The sequence below is a fragment of the Mesocricetus auratus genome, unplaced genomic scaffold, assembly GCF_017639785.1.
Source record: "Mesocricetus auratus isolate SY011 unplaced genomic scaffold, BCM_Maur_2.0 Super-Scaffold_100014, whole genome shotgun sequence".
Lineage (NCBI taxonomy): Eukaryota > Metazoa > Chordata > Mammalia > Rodentia > Cricetidae > Mesocricetus > Mesocricetus auratus.
The window spans coordinates 3561036-3571013 of record NW_024429197.1 but is presented as its reverse complement, the minus strand read 5'-3'; the positions used below and the strand labels follow the sequence as shown (position 1 = coordinate 3571013).

The 9978-nt window shown below is 50.8% G+C and overlaps 1 long non-coding RNA gene across 1 annotated transcript; it reads right to left on the bottom strand.

The window, feature by feature from the left end:
• Nucleotides 1–3901: 3901 nt before the first annotated feature.
• Nucleotides 3902–8002, bottom strand: LOC121144079. The gene is made up of 3 exons (XR_005881404.1): nt 7858–8002; nt 6000–6065; nt 3902–4006 (listed from the first exon to the last, which is right to left on the bottom strand). It is a non-coding gene; the product is annotated as an uncharacterized LOC121144079 (long non-coding RNA).
• Between the last annotated feature and the right edge of the window lie 1976 nt (nt 8003–9978).

The following is a 9978-nucleotide window of genomic DNA, read 5'->3' as shown; positions in this document are numbered from 1 at the left end:
CACACACACTGTCTACCTGGTGTTTTCTGCTTGCCAGCTCCTGCCCAGGAATCTGCTTCCTGGGGCTCACAGCCTAGGGGAGGGGCGCAGGCCCTAAACAACTACTCAGGGCACTGGAGAAATTGTGGGAGCTCTCCTTGAAATGAAAGGAACCCCAGGTTCTGAGGTGGCAGCTGTGATTTCTTTGAGCCTTGTGACATCTGCCACAGACAGCTGTTTTCTTTAAAATATTTGTTTTTTGTGTATGTGTGCTGTGTGCATGTGTGTTGCACTGGTGTGTGCATGAGTGTGCTCACGTATGTGTATATGGTGTCTGGTGTCTTTCTCAATCACTCTCTATCTTATATAATGAGAGAGAATCTGGAACCCTAGGATGTGGTTAGTCCAGCTGGACAGCTTGCGTCCAGGACGCCCACCCTCTCTACTGGGGTTCCAGGCATGTTACCCCCACCTACTGGGCACTTGAGTGGATGCTGGGAATCTGCACCCCAGACCTCAGGCTTGCACAGCAGGTACTTATCTGCTGAGCCATCTCCCAGCCCCCACACTGCTGTTTTAATGGGTGTGCCTCACGTTTCCTGTGACTGCTGTGACAGGCCACTGTACCTTGCTGGCTTAGACACTGGCTGGGGAAACTACTAGTTCAAAATCAGTACCTCTGGCTCAAAGCCCAGTGATTTCTCCTGGGACTCTAAGGAGAAGCTTCTTCCAGAGCTGCTGGCATTCCTTGGCTTGTGGTTACATCACTCTCATCTGCAATGGCTGAACCTTCAATCTTCCTTTCCTCCATGTGTCTCTTGAATCCCCCATTGCCGCTATCCAAGAATACCCATGATGGCCCTGGGGTCACCTAGATGGTCCAGGATGTCTCCCCATCCGTGTCCTCTACACAACCCCACCTTCAAGGGCCCCTGTTCAGAAGGCGACAATCACAGGTTCCAGAGCCTAGACCACAGGCATCTTTTGTGTACAGTTTTCAGCCACCACAACCAGGCACCACCAGTTTCCTCTTGTAGAAGAGGTTAAGTCATGTGACCAGGGTCCCACTGAGAGGATGTGGTACCCCAGACTCAAATGTGTTCTTTCCACATGAGTGGGTGCATGCTGCCAGAGGTTGACATCAGGTGCACCTTCCCCTATAGCTCTCCACCTTATTTTTTGAGACAGTCTCTTGCATAATCTGGGCCTTGCCAACTTGACTAGATGGGCTGGCCAGCTAGCTGTAGGGATCAGCCTAACGCTGCCCCGTCTCCCAGCACTGGAGTAACACACCCAACCTTTTGCACGTACGCCGGGACTCCGAACTCAGGTTCTCCCCCACCGAGTCCGTCACCTTAGTCCTTTTCCTGTGATATGCACACACCCAGGACCCTCAGATAGCAGGGCAGAAGGAGCAAGCTCAAGGTTTGTGGGTTGGGAGGAAGGTGCCAGGTTGTAGCTGGCACGGACTTTTCAGGTCTGGAGTCTGATCCCAGGGGCCAAACTGAAACCAGTTTGGTGCCATCCCAGCAACTCCCGTGTGAACTGAGCAGGTACAGGAAGAAGGCCGGCTGAGGAGAGGGGTGAAGAGGAGGCCCTTCTGTTCCTTCTCTGCGCAGCTCTCAGCTTTCAAAACCCAGTCAGCCTGAAGGCTAATTTCCAGCAGCTTCCAGCCGTTCAGCTCCATTTGTTGTGCCTGACACCATGAAAGCTTTTGCTATCGATTCCGGGCTAGACTCACTCCTCCCCCTCCCCCCTCCACTCCCCCTGCCCCCTTCTCTCCAGCAGTTTTTGGTCTAGCAATTAGGTATCAGCAGGGACAGTGTGGGGCGGTCACTGCTGCCTTTCAATTACTATTATAGTAAATAAACTCCATCTCCACCAAGGAGTTCCTGCTGCCCAGGCAGGGGCTGGGGTGGGGGAGAGTGGTGGAGCTGTCTCTCCTGTCCTCCAACTGATCAATACCTCCCTCCATCCCAGGGGTTCCCTCAGGGCCACCTGGTCTTGCTAATTGGCTCTGGGGCTGTCTGGCCAGGGAGATGGGTGCAAGTGTCTGTGAGGAAAGGCAGGGAGGAGGAGCCTGTCTGAGGGAGGAGGAGCCTGTCTGAGGGAGGAGGAGCCTGTCTGAGGGAGGAGGAGCCGTCTACAGGGATGAGGGTGGAGAGTCTCTTGCTTTGAAACAATCAAGTTAATAAACAATGATTTGTGATTCCTTCAGATGAAAATTGTCACAAAAGAGCTAGAGAGATGGCTCAGCCGCCGAGAGCACTTATCACTCTTTTAGAGGACTGACGAGTTTGGTTCCCAGCTTCTACATGATGGCTCCCAGGGGGCCTGTAACTCCAGATCCAGATCCTCTTCTGGCCACCTCAGGCACCCACACTCACATGCCCATACCCCCACACAGACACACTTCCACAAAATAAATCTTAAAAGATAAAATTGCCACCAAGTGGAGAGACACTGTGAGGGAGGCAGAGATGTGTCCTCACCCACAGGACACTCTGTTGCTGCTGCCTAGACAAGCAGTGTAAGCCTACATATAGGGTTGCCGGCCTCTTTTTTTTAATCACATATTCAAGTACACAGTCATCTTTTAGGTGATGGGATGGGGCTCAAAGTGTGGCTTTAGCAGTCAGGCAAACCTCATACAAATTCCTGCTTCAGTTTTATGTGGAACAGTGAACTTGGACAGGTCACATGATCTCCCCGAGACTTGTTCCCCGTCTGTAATACAAAAACACCTTGCTGCTTCTCATGTGGACCAAGAGCAGAGTGTTACTATGCACAGGGCATCATTGGCAGGGAGCATGCACCCCTGCCTGATGGCGGTCAGATTGATGGCGGTGATGACGGCGAGGGTGAAGTGTCCAGTGCTGTGGCTGGCATTTGGTCGCTGGTTATTTCCCTTATGGCTACTCTATTGATACTATTATTTTATTTTCACATCGGCTTATGGTAAGGGAGTTCAGCAGTCAGTAGTTGCTCATTAAATATTAAACGCATGAGAAAAGGAGCCAGGCAGAAAATTGCACCTTCATTTAAAAACAGCAAAGCAAGAAGATGAAAGACACATGGAGGACCGTAACTAGCTCTCAGGCCCCACAGAGTCCTCTGTGCAGAAAAGAAAAGGAGGAGATCATGGATATTTAGAGAGGCCTTTTCAAAACAAAGTCCTGGAGTTAGGAAGGGGCTAGCCAGATCTGGAGGCCTCAGAGTTGGGCCCTTAGGGCCACTGCCTACGCACAGTGATCATGGAACCTGGTAAAGGCCACTGTCCTGCTATGGAGTTCTTGTATGTGGATGAAGAGCTTTGTCAGCCATGGGTATCAGCCTCAAGCTCCTCCAGGGTCTCTGGCTGGGCACTTCTCAGAGTCTGATGGCAGTGGCAAGGTCCCGAGGCTCCTGGTGGCTGTTTGAGAAAATACAAAGTCTCAAATCACCAGGAATATTAGCCCATAGGAGCTGGGCTGGATGGAGCCAGTGAGAGTCTCCTAGGAGGAAGGCAAGGAGCCTGGGGATGTAGGAACTGAGGGGCGGGGACAAGCAAGGAGCAGTTCCCATGAGAGCTGCTGTGGCTAGTTATGGTCCTGGGTCTAGAGATCCTGCCTGACGTTGGGTGCCTTCACCAGGAGGGTGTGAGCAGGAGCAGGGTCTCTCCACGGCCTGTTCCGAAGAAAAATAATTTGGATGCTTTTGTCTTTTGCGCTGGACGCCAGGTGCAAAGGTGAGCATTCAGTCTGCTGCTTCTGAGAAAGGGAGTGGAGGGATGGAAAGCTTCAAATCGTTCCCCAGCACCTATGCAGCTTCCTTAACTCCAGTCCTCCCTAGGCTCTGTGCTCCTTAGGCTTGATGCTTCCTCCCTGGGTTGGATGCTTGGCGGGGGGGGGCGCTCTAATGAGGGCACTGTCTGCTCTGAAGATTGAGGTTTGAAGAGTCCATCAAACGTCACACCTTCAATGTCTGAGTGTGGCAGAACGGTCTCCTCCAGCTGGATGAGATCACTGTGCAGTCTAAGTGTCCACGCCTGTGGGAACACCAGACCTTGAACAGAGACCCGCTTCCCCTTCTGCCTGGGAGTAGGCAGCTGTAAGACAATGTTTACTAAAAACATGTTTACTAAAAACGATACAATAAGTTCCTGGAAAAGGCCTTCCCACGAAAACCGCCCTGACCTCGACCTTGTCCAAAGACTAACTGCACCTTCAAAACCCACACACATCCACCTCTGGTGTCAGAGCAGAACCAGCGAGGGGAGAGGAGAGAGCAGAAGCTTCTCTGGTGGGAGCTTTTCTTAGGAGGCTTTTCTTAAACTTTTTTGGAGCCTGTTTAAAGTTTTCTTTATATCGTTAAACGAGTCTCTGTGTTGTCAATCCCCGACACCCTCCGCACGTTCTTGGACACAGGCCGCACAGCAGACGTGACAACTGGAGGTCCCGTGTTCCCACACACGCCACCTTCAGGACCCTCTCAACTGAGTTACTGTCCCCTCAGGTGACTCAGTCCCTCCTAACCGGGGCTGGGGATTCTTCAGAGGCACACCTGCCACTGAGCTGGTCATGCTGATGGTGTGACTGGTGGTCGGATAACTGCCTGGAGCCCCCACACTCCTGTGAGAATGTCCCCCATACTCTCATGACCCATCAAGCAGGTTTTGGGTGGGGTCTTTCTTTGATTGACAGGTGTCCTCTCCATCTAGGGTGAGTAGACATTTCTTTGATCTAGGACAGGAGCTAGCTATGAGTCAAAGTGCTTTCCCAAGATCTGCTGGCTTGCCCAGTGTTTTACTGAGGCCACTTCAAACTGAAGCAAGGCTCAGAAGCCGGGAGCCTGTTCTCTGACTCTCTCCTGGGGAAGCCACTACAGGCGTGTGCAGCTAACAGCCCCAAGGTTCTCTCCGAGCTGCGTGTGTTGGGGGGATGCTGTCAAAAGCAGGGTGCCAGGTCTTCCCACAGGAGAGCTGACGCTCGCTCTATTCCGGGATGAGATGGGCTCCCTAGCTGTTCCTTTCCAGCACAGGTGACATTATGTGAGCCTTTTAATCGGCAATATTAGCTGCTTTGTTTAGTATCCAGCCTGTGCCTACACTGCAGCCTTTCACCTGAAGCAGCAGTAGCAACACTAGAAAAGGATTTTTAAAAATCAAAATGTAATTGCCTACTGAATCAGGTAAGATTGCATCCGGATGTAGGGATGAGAAACCCAACAAACAGGGCTATTTTTTGCAGTGAGCATGGAGTCAAGAATTAAGCAGTTCAGGTGCGGCAGGAAGGAGTTGTCAGAGTGTATGTTCTGTTTTTTTTTTTTTTTTTTTTTTTTGGTTTTTCAAGACAGGGTTTCTCTGTGTAGCTTTGTAGACCAGGCTGGCCTTGAACTTACAGAGATCCACCTGCCTTTGCCTCTGCCTCTGCCTCTCTGCCTCTCTGCCTCTCTGCCTCTCTGCCTCTCTGCCTCTCTGCCTCTCTGCCTCTCTGCCTCTCTGCCTCTCTGCCTCTCTGCCTCTCTGCCTCTCTGCCTCTCTGCCTCTCTGCCTCTCTGCCTCTCTGCCTCTCTGCCTCTCTGCCTCTGCCGGGATTAAAGGCAAGTGCTACCACTGCCCAGCTCAGAGTACATGCTCTTTCTGCTCTCCCACCCCGGGCGTATGATTTCATCTTCTTGATCACAAGATAGCTGCTGTACTGCTAGACATTACATCTACATCCTTGGTCAGAAGAAGCAGGAGTATGGGAGCAGTGCGGTTGTCAAGCTAACTGGATCTGGAATCAATTAAGAGATACGCTCTGGGAGGGCGTACTAGGGGGTTATTTCTCAAAAGGAGAACTGACCAGGGGAAGACCCTGTCGAAGAGCACTGAAGGATTGGCCCACCGAGGCAGGCAGGCATCTGGGTTGTCAAGCCTCTTCAGAGCGTAGACAGTCATTGTTGGATGACCCAGTCTGAATTGCCTAATCTAATGAGGCCCCTTTGTAACATATATTCACCTATAGGTTCTGCTCCTCTAGATAACCCCGACTACTCACACCTTGAAGGCCACACAGAGTCTCAGGTCCACATTGGGCTGTGACAGAGGCTGGAACTGGGCTGGTCTGAAAGAAAAAGAGAGAAAAGAATCGACACCATGGGAATGTCCTCCTACCTCACCCTTCAGGGTTGCAGAGTGTGACCGTTAGTTAACACCTGGTATCGCAGGCCTTTAGGGAAAGCTGTTTTCAGAAAATATTCTGATGAGACCCAGAGAGCATGACGGGTCTGTGACTACAAGATAGCTCAACTACCAGCCTGAATGAACACGACAGTGAAGGTGTGGAGAGCGAAGGGGGCAGGGAGGGAGAGGGAAGGAGGGAAAGGCAGGGAGGAGTCCAACTGAGAAGGGGAGGGAGAAACAAGGAAGATGCCATTGGTGGCTGAGCAAACTTTCAAGATCACAGAATCCTGGGCTCAGCAGCTAAGACCACACTCTGCTCTTACAGAGGACCCGAGTTCAATTCCCAGGCCCCATGCCTGTCAGCTCTCCGCCACCTGTAACTCCAGTTCTAGGAGATCCATCACCCTCTTCTGCCTCTGCAGGCACTGGCACATGTGCAGAGGTAGGTGGAGCTCTGTGAGTTTGAGGCCAGCCTGGACTGCAGAGAAAGTTCCAGGACAACCAGAGTTACACAGAGAAACCCTGTCTCAAATAAATAAATAAATAAATAAATAAATAAATAAATAAATAAATCAAAACCAACAAACAAACAAGCAAAAAAGAATGTAGAATTTTTCATCTCCAGCTCCAAGTCACTCAATAAAGACCTTCCTGCCATCTCCTGTCCCTCTCTAGACCTTTGGTCCCTTCTGTTAGATCAACAAACACTTGTAAACCTTCTGGGAGGCTTGGGTTGGGGGAAGGAATGAGGTTCAGGTGAGGGAGTGGCTCAGAGGGGGAGATGGGACCAGATGGAGGGATTAGAAGTGAGAGGGGCAGCCAGGGCGGTGGTGGCACACACCTTTAATCCCAGCACTCGGGAGGCAGATGGATCTCTGTGAGTTTGAGACTAGCCTGGTCTACAAGAGCAAGTCCCAGGACTCCAGGACAGCCTCCAAAGCCACAGAGAAACCCTGTCTGGAAAAACCAAAAAAAAAAAAAAAAAAAAAAAAAAAGAAGTGAGAGAGGCTATGGAGGTGGTTCAGCTATAAAATGACTGTGCAAGTATGGGGATCTGCCCTGGTCCCCCATACCACATGCAAAGCCCAGTGTGGTGATGAACACCTGTGATCTCGGAGCTGGGGAGGCAGAGATGGTTGGGGGCTTGCTGGCTTACTTGGTGACTGTCAGGTTCAGCAAGAGACTGTCTCAAAAAAAAATTGACAATACCTGAGGAAAAACACAGGAAGCTGATCTCTGGCCTCTACATGCGTGTCTGTCAATTCTGACATACACAAAAATATATACACATTCATATACCTCTTCCCATGCAAATGTGGCCTGCAAAGTGACCAGGACTTTGTAGCAATCTTGGGGAGGGTATAGGCTTCCCAACGGCAGGATGGGGGTGTATCAGTCACTCAGTACTGCGTGACGACCATCCCCACACATAGACGTTAAAACATGTATTCTGCCTTCAGCCTGGAGGTGACATTGACTGTCTTTGAGAAAGTTGGGATTGAGCACGGGACAGCTTTCTGGTTGCTCTCAAGGTAGGGTGTTTGTTGTTTTCTTTTTCTCTTTTCACTTTGCACAGAAGGATTATGAAGTCACCCTGAATTCCCGGAACATCAGACCCAAACAGAAGAACAAAAACAAATTCTGGAGCCAAATATAAATGCGTTTTTAATTATCTGCACCGCTGCTCCCTCCCATTAGTGTGGGAAATGAAGGGTTGAGTGTTTAGCACTTACAGTGATAATCCGGGCACAAGACTTTCAAAACAACTCATTGATCCCCGCGTCCGATGTATATGAGCCTGCTTCTGGAGGCTTGGGCTAGCTGGGTGGCTTCCTTGTTTGGGATGGAATAAATGGGGGAAGATCAGAGGATGACTGGCTGAGACCGGTTGTCTGGGTGTTTTCCCAGCTAAAGGATGAACTAACTGAGACCTGTGGGGCAGCTGTGGAAGCCCTGATTGGAATGAAGCGCTTCTGGTGGATTTCTGACTACTTCCTCACTGGGCCACCTGGAGGAAAGCTCTTCGCCGCTCTGTGCTTTCGTCTCCCCAACTGCAAAATGGGACACCATCTCTTTTCTTGCAGGGATTATAAAGGCATGGCATGGGCCAGGCTGCTTTATCATGGCTGTTGCTCTGTTTTCCTCCTCTCCTTCCTCCCTCGCTTCCTTCTCTCCCTCCTCTTCTTCCTCCTCCACCCCTCTCCCTCCTCTGTCCTCCTCTTCCCCTCCTCCTTTTCCTCTTCCTCTCCTTCCTTCTCTCCCTCCCCCTTTCCTTCTTCCTCCTCCCCACCCTTTTCCTCTCCCTCCTCCATACTCCCTTTTTTCTTCCTTTTAACAATGATTTTTCCTTCATGGGCCCTAGGCATCTGCTTAATAGACACATTTAATCTTTCTTGCTTTGCCTACTAGGAAGCTCAAACCCAGTCAGCAGCCCAACCCAAGCAAACTGACATCTGGCATGTAAAACAGACAGACAGACAGACAGCATTCTGCTCTCGTCCTCACCTTCACTGTGTCCCCATTCTGCTCTATTCACTCTCTCTAGTTACACATTTGAAACTTGCCTCGAGCTTTTCTGCGTACATGGTGGAACAAGACGGGGGTATAAAAACACATCAACAGGATCAATAGAACCAGAGTCTGGGGATGGATTTAAAAATAGAACCTTCTGCCTGTGGCTCTGCGGAGGTGGTGGACTGTGTGGGGGAGGCTGCTGGATGGTTTTTCCTGTAAGGGTAGTTGTTTCCTGGCTTTACTGCCAGGACACTCTGGGTTCTGGTCCTAGCTTTAGCAAACCGGCCAGAGCCAGAGGGCATGCAAGGAAGGCTGCCTCAAGGACACATTCGGGATGGGTCGGTGCATTATGGATGCAGGCCAAGTGGTCCAGAGGCTGGGAGCCAGGACCTGCCTGGTGGGTTGCATGTTCTCTGCTCTCCTCATTAGCTTCAGATGGTTTGACAGAGGCCAGAGCCCCACTTTTAGCTGGGGCTGCTATTAGGGATGACCCTTTGAGCGTGAGTTTATGGACTCAGCTGTCAATCAAATGCATGAGGATGGAGCTGCCCCGCCTTGATACCCACTGCACCATGCATTCACGTGCCAAGGAGCTGCCTTGAGCAAAGGTCAGGCTGGGCATCCTTCCCACTCATGGCCATCAGCAGTTCCTGGGCACCATGACTTTCGTGGTGCTGGGGACATGGTACAGAGATCAAGAGCCCAGAGACTAGAATCCAAGTTGTGTTTTGTCATTTATCATGTCTATGCCCCCAAGCAGGTTCTCTAACTTCTAGGCCTCAGTTTCCCTTTTGGGAATGGAATGATGGTTTCAATGACCTCACTAGGTCTTTTTGAGTCCTAGGGCATTAACTTCAATGAAATGTTAAAAAAAGCCTCCGAGGTGGACAGGGAAGGACCTACATTTGATCCCAGACCTCGTATGACAAAAGCTGGGTGTGGTGGTGAGCATTTACAATCTCAAAACTAGGGAGGGGCAGACAGGTAGATCCCTGGGACTTGGCGGCCAGCCACCCCAGCTTAATCGGTGGCATCAGGCCAGTGAGAACCTCTGTCGCAAAGAATAAAAAGACTAAGGTATGCCAGGTGGTGGTGCCCCATGCCTTTAATCCCAGCACTTGGGCGACAGAGGCAGGTGGATCTCTGTGAGTCTGAGGCCAGCCTGGTTTACAGAGAGAGTTCCAGAACAGGCTCTAAAGCTACAGAGAAACCCCGTCTCAACCCCCTACCCCTCAAAAAAGACTAAGGTATCTGAGGAATAATAGCTGGGGTTGTCCTCTGGACTCCACATACACATAACACACATGTATGCACACCTACACATATATGAACTCCCCTCC